The sequence below is a fragment of the Chelonia mydas genome, chromosome 2 (assembly GCF_015237465.2).
Source record: "Chelonia mydas isolate rCheMyd1 chromosome 2, rCheMyd1.pri.v2, whole genome shotgun sequence".
NCBI classification, from domain to species: domain Eukaryota; kingdom Metazoa; phylum Chordata; order Testudines; family Cheloniidae; genus Chelonia; species Chelonia mydas.
The window spans coordinates 186,768,591-186,783,624 of NC_057850.1; the positions used below are offsets into that span (position 1 = coordinate 186,768,591).

Here is a 15,034-nt window from a genome sequence, read left to right on the forward strand (position 1 = left end):
AAATAAAAAAACAAAAAAAAACCCAAAAAATCCCACACTCACTCTTCTGCAATAGGACAGCTTTCACACAATAGTATTAGTGCTGAATAAAGGACTGCCTAACCACTCAGGAACGACAGCTGGTATCTCTCTGTAACAAAGGGCAGTTATGTGGAGGTGCGTTGCAGGCATGTGGTGTAGGTTCAGATCTTTTCCCCAGGTGTTCTTTTCCGAAGTCTCAGCAGAGCACAAAAGGAAATTATGAGGAAAATTGATCCTAGTACGGCTTTTATTTTATTTAGGTTTTGGTTCTCCCTCCCTCCCTCTGTGAAAGATGTGGGAGAAAATGATGCCGGTCATAACAGCAAGATTTCTGGGCCAAATCTGATTTATCTCAAACAAATAAATATAATTTTTCAAAGTGGACATCTCCCTGCATTGGCAATGCTGCAGAATGCAATCAGTGACACAGACTGTTGTGTGGAAGACCCAGCTTCACAGACTCTTCTGTGAAAGAGACCCAGGACTGATGGTCATGTGCCTGGTATGGAGACCCTTGGGTAAGTGCTGGAGAAATCTAAAATAGCCTTTGTAGTTTTGTGCCCAGTTTTTTAAGCCATGACATTCCTGCTCATTTTTCACTCTGCACAGACTTTGAACTCCTACTTGTTGCCACTACAATTGACAACCAGTTTGCAGTCAGTTTTTAATTGGCGATGATGGCAAGTATCAATATACTTACCCAGAGACAGGGTGCATCAGGCAGGAGGGCTATTCCACCACCTGCCTTTAGGCAGCCTTCTTACTATCATCTGGGACATCGCACGTATCACACAGACATTGCAGGGGTGGGCTTAAGGATGAGTGTCAAAGCAAAGATCTGGCAGGAGCAACCAGCAAACACACAGACGGAGTGACAACTGATTCACAGCAGACACATTTTCCTGAGCATGGAAAGCCTCAGCTGTGACTGTTCTGTAGAATGGTTTGCAGTTAAAATGGAACTGAGATTGGAATTCCAAGGATGAGACCTTTAGGAAATGCTGCAAGCCCTCCTTTTGGATAAAACTTTTCCACCATAACCAGAAAGTCATTCATAGCATCAACCTTTCCCTCGCAAAGACAAAGAACCCCCTTCCTCCAAAACCGAGCAGAGCTTTCTAGAGCCCCAGAAGGGAGAAGAGACAGAGACTCCAAAAAGTCCACGAGACACTCTGCAATTGCTGTTCTACATAGAAGGTGCTCCACTGTTACAAGAGATAGGCAGCAGTACAAAACCCAAAGGAAGATCGATAGCTTAAAATAAAGCATGGGTTAAAGGGCTTAAATCAAATAGGGCCCAAGTGCCCAATTCTGCAACCCCTATGCAAAGTAGGAGTAACCCTCAAAACATCCCCTTTGAATAGGGTGTCCATATATCCCGTTTTGGCCGGGACAGTCCCTTTTTCAAGCCCTGTCCCAACTTTTTTGGCAAAAGTGGGCACTGGTGCCATTTGCTCTTGCCAACTTGATCAGCTGGCAAGAGGAAACAGAACAAATGTCCACTATTGTCAAAAAAAAAAGGGGGGGGGGGAGTGCGGTGCGGAGGAATTTGTGGGAAGGGGCGAGTGGAGATGCCAGCCCCTTGTGGAGGAGAGGAAGGGCTCATATGGGAAAGGGGGGGGGGGGCTGGCAAGCAGGGTTGCAGCAAACAGCAACAGCCCCTTATGGGGGGGCAGGTAAGGTTCCTGCAATCCCAGCCTCTTGTGGGGTGGGGCAGGGTGCCAGCAACCTGAGCTTCATGGATGCTGAACTCATGCAAAGAGCCAAGAAACCCTTATTTATAATCAAAATGCCCCCCAGGCCCTTTCACTCTTAAAAGACATCGAACAACTAAAGAAGAGGCATTCAGCTGAACTCCTCCTCATAGTTACTGTCACTGACTATCTATATCTCTTTTTAAATTTCACATGACACAGCCAAGGGCTGGGGGAGAGGAAGACACTTCCACGTGTGTTCTGAAAGGATGAGCCAAAATATTCTATGACAGAACCAAGAACATCAACTGGTTACGAAATCAAGATTATACATAGTTTCATGGCCATACAAGCAAATAAGGTTCTGAATGTGTGTGAGAGAGTCAAATAGTATTCAAAGCCATAACCGGGCAAAAAATAAAGTTAGCAAGAACATTTCAGCATTCAGGAAGAATCTTTAAAAAGGAAGAGTAAAAATTGCAGAACACTTGATTTTTCCTCTTGTAAACTGTTCCTTTAAAAATAAAAAAAATAAAAAAAAGAGACCTTGTGGTTGAGACACATTGTTAAACTTCATTTTCTACTCTGAGGGCCAGTGGGGATTTTGGGCATAAAAAAGGGAGATGAGACTGAAATAAAGCGGTCGAGAAAGAAAAGCACAGGAAAAGAGGAGAAAGCAAGAGAGAAGTACAACCCAGACCCAAACACCCAGTGTGTGGAGGAAAGGTGAACATGTAATATCCAAAAACAGAAAGTCAGAGAAAAGAAGCAAATTGATCCAGTAGCTGAAAACTACAGAAATAAAGGGCTCCATTGCAGATAAGATTCTCCTGTCACCTCAGTTTTACAAAAATGTAACCACATTCATTTCAATTGAACTACTTCTGATTTACACCACGAGATCACAATCTCACTTCCACAATCTGAAAGAGTCTCTCTTCATGCACTGACCTTCTCTAAATTAGGATGCAAGTCTACATCAAACAGAAACAAGTACAACTTCACACCAGCCTGATTACAGTGAAAGGTAACTAGTCACTGAGTATCAGCATCAGAAAGCAAAGAATACACTGTCTCAGACAAAAAAAAGCAAATATTGGGCAACTGGAATCTGAATGCCATTGGACTGACCCATTCCAGAATATGAAATGGACAGAGATATTGGTGGTCTAACTTAGCTGAAGGGGACGCTGACCTAAGATTCTGAGTGGACAGCCAAACCTCATTTCCTATGACAAGGATGGGGGTGGCCTGGTGGAACGGTCACCAGGGTGCTCATAAGCCTCCTTAGCAGATGTCAGCTGTACCAGACACTTCACGGGGATGTCAGAGTGAAACTGAGAATGAAACCTGTAGTTGGCAAAGAAGGGGCTTTGTAGGGTGGAGACGTGTACGGTATTATTATACACAAGTTCCGCACAGGGAAGCGGGGAAACCCAGTTTTCTTGGTCCTCACTGCTTTTTGAACTGAAGAACTGCTCAAGGATCTGGTTGACCTGTTCCATTTGCCCTTTGGTGTGCAGATGATATGAAGACAAGATGAGGGATTCTATGTCCAAAACCTTAGAAACTCCTGCCAGAAACTGGTACATATCAGAGCATAGCTTCAGGATTGGAAGCCTAATCTGTCCCTCCAGGATATAAATACGGCCTTTATGGTAGAGGACGTCATCCTGTAATCTGAATTTGGTGACAGGTTGGACACTGACACCATCCAAAGCCTGGAGGATCTGAGAAGCAACCAGGTCACCAGGCAACAAGGAATGCATGGAAGACATCAGGTTGCCATCTATTGCCCCATTAACAAAATTGGCTGCATTAACCCTAATATTGGACCATAAATCACCCAACTATTTCCGTATTGGGGTCTTGGAGACACCGCCCACATATTTCAAAACTAGAAGATACCCCACATGGGATGCATTTAAAACAGATTTTATTGTAACCAGTGAATATAAAAAGGCAAACACAGTAAAGTGGCAGTATAATGGCCTACTACTTTGAACAAATGGAGCAAACAGATGATATATTCTGAACATACAAAGTGTTCATGCTTTGTGCCGTTTTGGTGTGTTTTTCTGTCCTCTTCTCGGGTACAGATGAAATATATTCCCCATTTGTTAATAGCAAAGCACACAAGACGCTGCTTCCCCAGAAGCCAAAGCAAGACTGCAATGTTCCTTTCTTGAACAAGTGGTTTCACCATTTCTGTATCCAGATCCCTAAGAAACATCTTTCCCTTACTCTGTTATGCCATGTGTGATTCAACAAAATCCAAATAATATATGCATTCAAACAGGCAATCTGCATGTGCAATGCAACAGCGAGTCTTTGCCCCAGCAACATCTGTCAAGCATGGGCCTTGCCAGAAAATGTATCTGACAATTGTGGTTTCCCCAGAAATTCTTCCTACCACATGTAGGCTTCCAGGAAAATCCATTTGACAGTGTTATCTTCAAAGAAACTCAATTTTCTGGACAATTGTGATGATACATGAGGCAAACATTATCTGGGGTCTCACATCTTTTAAAAAAGAAAAGCCACTGAAACTATGATGATAAAAACAATGCTGAAAGAGTCATACAATCATACCATAACTGCTGCCTCAAAATAAAAACATACCTGATACTGAAATACCTGCATAATTAATTTGGGACCTAACTGACCTCAATACCTTTTGAGTGACGTTTTTTGCTACCCTAAAACCACAACAAGTATGCAGAGAAAACCAATGCTAGCAGGCTGTCCTCCTCATCGTTTGAGAATACTGAAAGAAAGAAGAGGTAGTGGTTTGCCTATCATGTTTTATTTAAATTGTTATATGTGTTTGGGTCCAAGAGACCCCCCAAAGACTTTGAAAGTGGAGTACTCTCATTTTTCCCCATTGAACAACATTGAGGGGGTCTAACTGACCCCATTATCTTTTCAGTGACTTTTTTTTTTTTTTTTTGCAACACAAACACCACAACAGGTAGGATGAGAAAACCAATGAGGAAAGATTGACTTCAACATAATATGAGAATACTTAATGTATGAAGCACAGGTTTGACATGAACATTTTTATTTACATTTTTGTGCGTGTTCAGGTCAGATAACCCTCCTAATATTTTGGAGTCTAAAAACTGTGGAAGAAGTTGCCCTGCCAGAGCCATGGTACTCAACCTTATGGGACAGGACATCAGCCTTTCCGTTTCTTATCCCTGGGCGATAGATGACTACAAAATTGAACTCGGCAAAGAAGAGGAACCAGTAGATCTGACGTTGGTTAATATGCCTGACTGCATATAAAGGACCAGGACTGGAATGTCTGGCCCCATCTAAGACAGTGGTTTTCAAACTGTGGGTCGCGACCCAGTACTGGGTCACAGAATGTAAGGCACTGGGTCGCGGCGGCTCTGGTCAGCACCGCCGACTGGACCATTAAAAGTCCCATCAGCTGTGCTGCCCGGCTACGGCAGGCTAGTTCCTACCTGTTCTGACACTGTGCTGCACCCCTGAAGCGGCCAGCAGCAGGTCCGGCTCCTAGGAAAAGGGGCCACAGGGTTCCCGGCCAATGGGAGCTGGGGTAGGGGTGGCAGTGCCTGCAGGCGAGGGCTGCGCGGAGCTGCTTGTGAGCCTCTGCCTAGGAGTCAGACCTGCTGCTGGCCGCTTCCGGGGCGCAGCGTGGTGTCAGAACAGGTAGGAACTAGCCTGCCTTAGCATCCCCACTGCACCACTGACCAGGAGCCACCCAAGGTAAGCCTGCACCCCAGTTCCCTGCCCCAGCCCTGAGCCCCCCTGAACCCAGAGCCCCTTCCTGCATACCAAACCCCTACCCCAGCCCAGAGCCCCCCCACACCCTGAACCCCTCATTTCCGGCCTCACCCTGCAGCCCACATCCCAACCCTCTGCTCCAGCCCTGAGCTTCTCCCACACCCCAAACTTCTCATCCCCAGCTCCATTGGGTTGCAGGCATCAATAATTTTCTTCAACTGGGTCGCCAGAAAAAAAAGTTTGAAAACCACTGATCTAAGAGATGGTGCAATTCCTCAAAGGCTGCCTCTATGGCTAACAGGTCCTTGTCTCATATATCACAGTTCCTCTTTGCCTGGACTAGCTTACATAAGTAGAAGGCACCAGGGTGCAGTTAGCCATGGGGCCCTAGTGACTGGGACAACACTATGCCCATAGGAAAAGTTTGATGCATCAGTCTCTACCACACATGGTTTTGTGGGGTCTGGATGGGTGTCATGGTAACTCTCTCTGAGTTACTTGAAGGTGGACTGGGCTTTTGGGGACCAGGTGAATGCAGAAGAGAGGTTATAGGGACAACTAAGCTAGAAAAACCCTTGATAAATTGCTTATAAAAATTGGCAAAGCCCATGATTTGCTGTACCCCATGGACGCCTTTCGGGGTACCCTCATTAGATATGACCGCCACGTTGCACAGATCCATGGTTAGCCCTATCGGAGACATACATACCCAAGGAATTCAATTGTACCTCAGTCAAACTCGCACTTCTCAAACTTATACAGATGGTTCTGATAGAGTCTCTCTAGGATGCTGTGTACAGGGCGATCATGAAGATCCTTGTCTTCCGAAAAGATGGAGGATACCATCAAGGTAGATGACTACAAAATGGTCTAGCATCCCTGAAGATATTGATAAAGTGCTGGAAGGTCACCAGACCATCTCTCAGGCCAATCGACATAACTAGATATTGTCATGTAAAGCCTCCGCTCAATCCAGCGGAATGTGATTGTAACATTTGTAACTTTTCAGTCATTGCTAGTATGACCATTAAGTACTGTAACCTTTTGCAAACTTTGTAACTTTAGTTATTGTTCCTTTTAAGCTTTGTAACCTTTTCAGTTACCACTTGTATAAACCTCCAAGCTTTGCAATACCCCATCACGCAATCAGAGAGAGTGTGAACAAGGCAGTGTGCGGGGGGACTGGGCGGAGAGGAACTGCAAGGAGAATAGAGACAGGAGACAGGTGAGTCTGATGTAATCTGCCCTGAGAAGGCAAACATGGGGTGCTGTAAAGAAAAGAACCTCCTGGTATGCATGAAAGGAACGAGGCCTGGGAATGCTTCTCGGTGACAGACACAGAAGGGAAACTCAGTGTACGTGACAGGAACCGCCCATTTCCAAAAAAGGAAGAAGACATGCACACAAGCCTCCTGCTTCTTGATCTGCTCACCAGCCCGGATCCGTGACTGCAGGTGGACACACCAGATCTACTATGCTTCGGCTTCCTCTGATGTCTCTGGTAACTCTCCACCTGTGGGAGTGTGTGGGTGCACGAGGGTATGAATGCGATGAATGAGTGCGTGCATGAATAAGCCCCATCCCTTTTCTGTTTGATCCAACAGAGGCCTTTAAGAAAAACAATATAAGTGTAACCCTGGGTTGGTTTCTAGGGAAACTGAGGTAACAGATATTAGAAATGTCCATATTGGGTACAGAAGGCAGTCTTCCACTTTCCTAATCTACACCAGATTATAAACTTTAGGGAGGTCTAACTCCATGAAGACGTTGGCAGAGTGAAGTAGTTCAAACAGTTTGCTGATAAGGGGTAGGCAATACTGGTTCTGGATGGTAACCTTGTTTAACACCCTGTAATCCACACAGAACCACAGAGATCTGATGGATGAAATGCTTCTGAAGGTTCTCTTGACGGTAGTTCTAGAGCGCCTATACTCAGAGAGGGAGTAGATGCCACCAAAATGGATCTTGGCTCCCGGCTGAAGGTCATCTGCATTCTTCTTATTGAGCATATCTACAAATTCTTGATATTTAGCAGGTATCACAGAAGTAGTAGGAGGTGACACAGGGGATTCTGAGATTCCCTGCGACCTAACAGCCTCAGACTCACATTCTCTGGGGAGGCAGACTAAACTGCAGCGGACTTTTGGCCCATGGCTGGGCTTTGGGAGACAAGATTGCCCACAGTGCAGGGAGTTGAAGTGTACTGTGTGTGCCTGCCAACAGACATGCAAACTGCGACTAGCAAGCCAGCTAGCCTACACTGAGGATAACCAGAGAGGATTGGGCTTGGATGAGCCCAAACTGGAGGGTGTTTTGATGACCCTGGAGGATGGTGACCTCCAAGGGGGCAGTCTGGTGGGGCCCCAACAAGAGAAGAGACCCATCAACAAAGTCTAGAGAGCTTTTTTGCTGGATGGCAGTCATGTGCACTTGCACAAACTCCAAGTCCATGAAATTAGTGGAGGCACCCAAAACCACCAGTGCTTCCAGGTGGACCTGAGACATGTGGGGTGTTGAAGGGAAAGTCAGAGATGTGTTAGATTCTGGGTAACCATCGCCAGAGTACCAGCAAACAAATCTCAAAATTGGATACTGCTGTTAGAAGAATACCAACCCAGCCCAGTCCCCTCTAATGGGCCTGGGACTTGATGTTTTCCCAGCCGAGATACAGGTCAAGCCTTTGCAAGACAGCTTGATGCAAAGTGTCCAGGTTCTCACAGTACAGGCATAAATCTGCCCTTCGGCATCAATTTTTCTCAGCATCAGAAAGCCAGGGCTGATTTACCTGGGCTCAGTCTAGGGGGCAAAGCCAGCAGTTGGTGAGCTGGGATCTAGGAAACCAGCAAGGCACAGGAGGCTAAGTTTCGCTCTTGGCGGAACACTTCAATCTCCCTGGTCACTCAACAGACCTAAAAGTGGCAATTCTTCAACAACAAAAAAAAAAATCTTCAAAAACAGACTCCAACGTGAAACTGCAAAACTGGAATTAATTTGCAAACTGGACACCAACAGATTAGGCCTGAATAAAGACTGGGAGTGGTTGGGTCATTATAAAACCTAAACCTAATTTCCCCCTACTGTTACCCACACCTTTTTGTCAACTGTCTGAAATGGGCCACTCTCATTACCACTTCAAAAATTATTTTTCCTCCCTTGGTATCCTGTTGTCAATTGAATTGTCTCGTTAGACTGACCTCACACTTGGTAAGGCAATTCACATCTTCTCATGTATTTATACCTACTCCAGTATTTTCCACTCCAGGCATCTGATGAAGTGGGTTCTAGCCCACGAAAGCTTATGCCCCAATAAATTCATTAGTCTCTAAGGTGCCACAAGGACTTCTTGTTGTTTCTGTCAGACAGTTATTGATCAGTTCAATTAGATCATCCAGGCCAGGCTGGGACACCCCCTGCACCAGCTAGTCTTTGATTGCTTCATTGAGTCCGAGCCAGAAGTCATAATGCTGCGCAGCCTCCTTCCACCCAGTGTCCGCTACCAGATGTAGAAACTCTGCAGTGAATTTGGCAATGGATAGGAGTGCCCCTGCCATGATGCTTCAAGCACAGCCTCTGTTATGTTATGTATGTGCAGTCCAGGTCATTAAAGATTATCACCAGAGTTGCACAAAGTTTTCAAACAGGCCCAGGAGCAGGCTAGATTTCTCCAGCAAGGAGCCTTGACCAGGGCCTTCCCAGTCAGCAAGATGATGGTAAGTCCTTCCTAGTTGGGTTTGGTTGGAGGGGAATGCTTGTGGTTGCAAGAGAAACAGAAGCCAACCCTGATGCAGGACTCCACAAAATTTGCCATGGTCACTGTTGAACTTATCTGGCAGTGGACTCTTTGGTTCGGCGTTGGAGCTTCAGGGCAGCAACGTGACCCTGCAAGTTCTGTACAGCACACACTATCTCTGACGGAGAGGTTTGTTTTGGTGGAACCCAGGATGGCAGAGAACAGGGCCCCTTTTCTCCTGATGGATTTTTGTTGGCAGGCTGCTTAAACTGTTAGGGATTGGGACATGGGTGTTCAGGCCTACCGGTCAGAGCCGGAGTCAGTAGCCAGGTGCCAGAACCAAGAGTCACAGCTGGAGTCAGAGCCCAGGGTCAGAACCAGAGTCAGACACCAGATCCTGGAGCCAAAGTCAGGAATCAGAGCGGAGGTCACCTGGAGTGAGGAAAGGCTGGAGTGGGACTGGGACCAGGACCAAGACAGGAGCACGGCTGGGCTGGGAACAAGCAGGGGCGGGAACTATCATAGATGTAGGCAAATACTTTGAGCAGCCAGTACACTGCTGCTGATCTTAAGAGCAGGTCTGCTACTCCTCTTAGCCAATCAGGTAGTTCAAATGGGGCCCAGCTGTGCTTGTTAGACTGCCTGCGGGTTAAGCTAGCAGGTAAGCACACTAGCTGCTGGTCCTCTCTCCCAACACACCCTCACTCTGCAGATGCTATTCTAGCCTGTTGCTAAAGTATTGGTTTGCATGCGTCTCCTCTTCCCTTTGACCACTCAGGCCCTGATCCAGCAGAGCACTTACACATGTGCTTAATTTTACGTATGTGAGTTGTCCCATTCAATGTCAATGGGGCTACACTTGTGTTTAAAATTAAGTACAAATTTAAATGCTTTTCTGGATCAGTGCTTTAGACTGTAAATTCTTCAGGACATGAATTTGTGTTTTTACATGTCTGTAAACTGTCTAGGACACAGTTTTTCATCCTTAATGTGATGAAGTACAGCACTGCCATGCTAGTCCCCTTTGCTGCTACACTGTGGAGAAATCAAGAAGTAGGTTTCACAGCATCATGACTGAAGGAATCAGCATCCACCTTTCTATTTATTTATTTTTTTGACAGTCTAATTGCAGAACACCATCATCAATTCTGGGGAACAGAAATGGGAAGATGCACATAAAACGACACACAACTTAGAAATACTGTACTAATGCAAAAGAAAAATCCAAGCTATAGATACTCTGTGAAATGAGTGGTCATTATTAAATGTGATATAGAAAGAACAGACCAGATTAAATCCATGTGATTCCATAAATTTGATCCAGTATGTCTACAGAACACATGGTGTCCAGAGTTAAATCCTACATTAACTTTATACCTGTCTGTTAGATGTCAATACTATTTATACACATTGTCTTAGTAAATCTGTACTAGACATGCTGGCTGTACAGTAAATACACTATAAATAGGACACACATTATAAACTTCATGTAGGTATCAACGTGCCAAGATTTTATGCCAACAGAGGTGATTGCTAGTGGCCAATAAAAATACAACAGTACCCTATTTTGCAAATTTCTAAAAAATATATATGCTGTGTATCCATTCAGCTAAATGAACACTAATAAATCATATTCTGCCTCCAACCAGACATCTCAAGTAACCTCCACCCACTCACCTCCTCTCCTGTCGTGAAGAAAATCAAGAGGAAGCACCACAGAATGTCAACCACACTGCAGATCCCTCCAGCACATGCCACTACCTATAATAAAGAAGGTAATGTGTCAAGGTAGTGATCACCCTCTACCACTAGAGGTTTAAAATCATCTCAGCTGCAACAGATGCAGACTCCACTTAACAGGCCGCAGCATGTGGAGAGCTCATGCCAGAACCTGCCCTTCCCAGATGGCATTACAGTGGACTGCATCTTTATCCCACCTCATTCCTTTGCTGGCCTTCTTCCTATGGGATTCTATACCTCCCAAATAGCATTACCTCCCGTGCCTGGACAGGCAATATGCGATCTTGCCCTAGCTTCCTAGCTCTGGCAAGATTTAATTTATTGATCTATTTATGAACTGAAAGCCAACTTGACCTTCCTCCAGGGAAAATACACAGGTAGCAGACAGGAAACATGGCAAGGTCACATTCATAGAACTTCCTTCAAATCATTTGCTGAAGGTGCTAGTTTTTGCACCCAACCAAAACAGGAAAAAGGGGCCATGCTCTCAGTCCAGCACAAGCCAACACCATCCACCAAGAGACCTTATGCCTTTATGATGGTTCTTGTCTTCCCCAGCCCCAAAGGTAGTGTGGTCCTGGAGCCCAGGCCTATACCTGAATGGACTCCAGCCCTCCCTCACCATTATTTTACACCCATAATCCCTATGGATTTCTAGAGGGGCAGTCCCCAAAACAGTGGCTGCCTCTGGATACTTTCATTTGCATTCACAGAGCCTCAACAGAACATTTCCCATACAAAAGGGTTTCTCCAGTTTTTGGGACCAGCAAGGACCTTGCAGCTGTGCCATCCCTGCTGACATGAGTTTAGGGGCAGAGGGAAGTATGTGACTCTGTATTTTTCCTTAGAACAATGATCCATCAAGTCTAATATCTTGACTCTGATGGCAGCCAATATCCAAGGAACCACAGAGAAGCTCTCCTCATTCACCTAAGAAAGGAACAGTTTGCTTCCAAAATATGCAGGCAGCTCACAATCATTCACAAAGTACATTTGTATCATCTGAAATCACCAGAATATAAACAATAGCGTCTTTAATATGAATAAAGAGCACCTATAACTTGAATTTTTCTTTTGCAAGATACATTCTAGAGTCGTAGTAGTGAGTTCATAATTAAGGTTGTTCCCAGCTTTGCATTACACGTCAGACTTTGGCCCTCCTGCCTCCAATATCATAAAAACGGTTTAAGATCGAACAAGCGATAGGCCCAGACTTGATCTGCACAACCAAATGTTAGAGGTTCAGGCATGAAAGAGTTTAAAATCTGGACTTGAGCCTGGATCTGAATTTGCAACTCAGGCCCATCTCAATTTGTGCCCCCACCCTCGCCCGCCACCTCAACACATAAGCCTATTATACTCTCTACCAAGAGTTATATAAAGCAAAAAGCATTAAAGTTTAAACATAATTACTTCCTTGTTGACCTCATCAATAAAAGACAAAGAACAGTAATAGGTTTTGGAATTTATCTAGTTATTGTGGCATAATTGCTACATAAAACTTCAATTTATGGCACAGAAAACGTCCAATGAAAAAAAATTAACTTTTCTGCAGCGTGTTTAGCTTCTTCTGGTTTACAAAGCACAGCCTTAGCTTTGTGAATGCATTAAGACTTATAGTATATATTTCTGCATAGCTACAAAACTTGCTTTAATTATTTGGTTATTAAGCTAGCAAGAAGAATATCTAAGGGGCCAATCACTTTGGTACATATAATCCTGTTTTATGAATTAGTATTACAACTATTCTTTAGAATCTGTATTACAGTAGCACCTTGAGGCCCCCTTTCTGCAAGGTCTTTTTTTGCCAGCTTTACAATCTAAATAGACAAAGGGAGTATTATTATAACCATTTTTGAAATGGAGAACTAAGGCACAGAAATATTAAGTGACTTGCCCAAGGTCAAAAAAAGTAAGTTTGTGACAAAGCCAGGAATTGAACCCAGGTCTTCTAAGCACCACTCCAGTTCCTTAACCATAAGAGCATCCTTATTCTTAAATTTTAGCAATTCTACTTGCTGCATACAAGAACAACACACCTGCTCACCATCTTAAAACAAGAAAAAGGCTACTTTGAGCACCCAATTTCAGGCACCACCAATAAAATCCTGTAAATAAAAGTATGTTTTTAAGGCTGACTGCCCCGATGTCAGATCAGGATCAGCTCAGAGTTGTCAGAAGCGGTTACAAATGAAAAAAATTATTTGAACATACAATACAGCCTGACAGACAATAAATCAAAGAGTGAAAGTGACATCCGCAAATTCTGCCAGAGGGCACTGGGTGGTGTCCATCCATTTTCAAAATTTTTGCAGAGGAAAAAAAATTAAATCAGAATCACTTTGTTTTCCTCTTTACCTGATCCATGATAGAATAAGAGAGACTCATGCTAACCTCTGCTCCTCCCCCACCAACACAATCTGTACCTATTAATGACTAGGAGTATTTCCTCCTGCTATCCCAAGAAAAGGAAGTTACATAAAGAAAATCGCCACACTACTTAAGAGACACTAGCAACAGCGGGATGTTAGCTTTATCCCACCTAGCTACAGGTTTCTTACTGCTCCTGACCGCAGCTCTACAGCCAGCTCTGTGCAGCCAGACTCCTGCACCCACATGGAGTGCCATCAGGGCCTATCAATAGGGATCCATGCATGTGCTGGGGCCACCCACACAGAACTCATTGCAGTGTTCAGGCCTGAGGTGTCAGGTCCAGAGGTAGCTCTGCAGTTCTGGATATGTTCGTACACGTGCATTGTATTAAAGCTGCCACTATTTTCCATACGAATATCACCAGCAGGCTCCGACAGCAATTCAGAAGGACTGCAACACACTGCTGTGTCAACAGCAACGCAGGCTTCTGTAACAGGTTAATGCTACATTGGCCATGACTCAGGCTACAATTTTGGCACAGATGTCACAGTGTTCATGGTAATCATATACTTGTATTTGAATAAAGTCCATGATAAATCCACCCTGCGCTCAACCCGCAGTAGCGGCTCTTCTCCCATGAGGTTGGTCCCGGCACCCTGCTCCAGGCACTGTGACTTGGCATATGTGGTTCCAGGGCCACTTAGGTCTGCCCCATCCACCCCTTCATAGATGAAGCTGGGGGGCAGACTCGCCAAACCTCAGTGGCACTGCGACCATGTGTGCCAAATGTAATGCCAAGAGTGGGGAGCTGGGACCAGCCCTGCACAAACTCGAGCTGCTGCTGTGGAGTGATCTCACGGTGAACCTTCCCCCTCCCGCAAAAAAAACTGCTCCTGAATTTTTTTTCCCTGCACCTCTGCTGTGAAATTTACTAAAAAAAAAGTGCGCTAAAATCATAGCCTGAGCAGTGCCAAAATCTCGCATCAACAGCAAGATTAATGTAACCCTGTTGCCTTCCATGGCTGCACCCAGATAAAACTGACTGGAGCTTCGCTAACAATTCTGTTGATGGTGCGAAAGGAGGAACAGAATCCAGCTACCACCCTCAGTTGTGTTGGCTCTGCAAGGCTAACAGGAGTAAAGAGTATTTTATTCACAAAAGCAAACAGATACCGTCGACTACACACAGCGAGCAGAACCGATGAATAAGGTGGTACCATTTTAGCAATCACTTTTCAGAACAGAACTGCACTTTAAAGTTCTAAGAAGGCTTTTGAAAGCAACACTGACTATGAAATAAATACACTGTTTTGAGGTGGGGGGAGGTTTATTACCTACATACAAATTGTGACAAAGTTCCTCCTCTGCCTTGGTGGGTCCTGCGCTTATTGGCAGATTTGCTCGCCTCAGAGATTCACAGCAGCCCTCAGTTTGGACACTTTTGCTAGGTGGCTCAAACCTGCCATTCACTCAGCTAACCTCATCACTGGCCAGCATGGGAAAAAGGAAGCTACAACTCCCTAGGCTACTTCCCCATGGCCTCCTCCCAACACCTTGTTTATCCTCACCACAGGATCTTCCTCCTGGTACCTGATAATGCTTGTACTCCTCAGTCCTCCAGCAGTACGCCTTCTCATTCTCAACTCATAGTGCTTCTTGCTCCCAGCTCCTCACATGCACGCCACAAACTGAAATAAGGTCCTTTTTAAACTCAGGTGCCCTG

General features: G+C 44.9%; 1 protein-coding gene across 16 annotated transcripts in view; it reads right to left on the reverse strand.

The window, feature by feature from the left end:
* POMGNT2 (protein O-linked mannose N-acetylglucosaminyltransferase 2 (beta 1,4-)) overlaps nucleotides 1-15,034 on the reverse strand; it is a 62,151-nt gene that overhangs the window by 38,156 nt on the left and 8,961 nt on the right. For 10 of the 16 annotated variants that reach the window (XR_006288937.1, XR_006288935.1, XR_006288936.1 and 7 more), the window contains one exon: nucleotides 10,876-10,959. The exons of 3 other annotated variants lie outside the window; for them this stretch is intronic. The gene's annotated coding sequence lies outside the window, so the exon portion shown is untranslated. Of the gene's footprint in view, nucleotides 1-3,547; nucleotides 4,239-5,339; nucleotides 5,351-10,875; nucleotides 10,960-14,901; nucleotides 14,990-15,034 lie in introns of those variants that run through there. 3 more of the 16 variants (XM_043540862.1, XR_006288939.1, XR_006288938.1) reach the window with 3 other exon arrangements.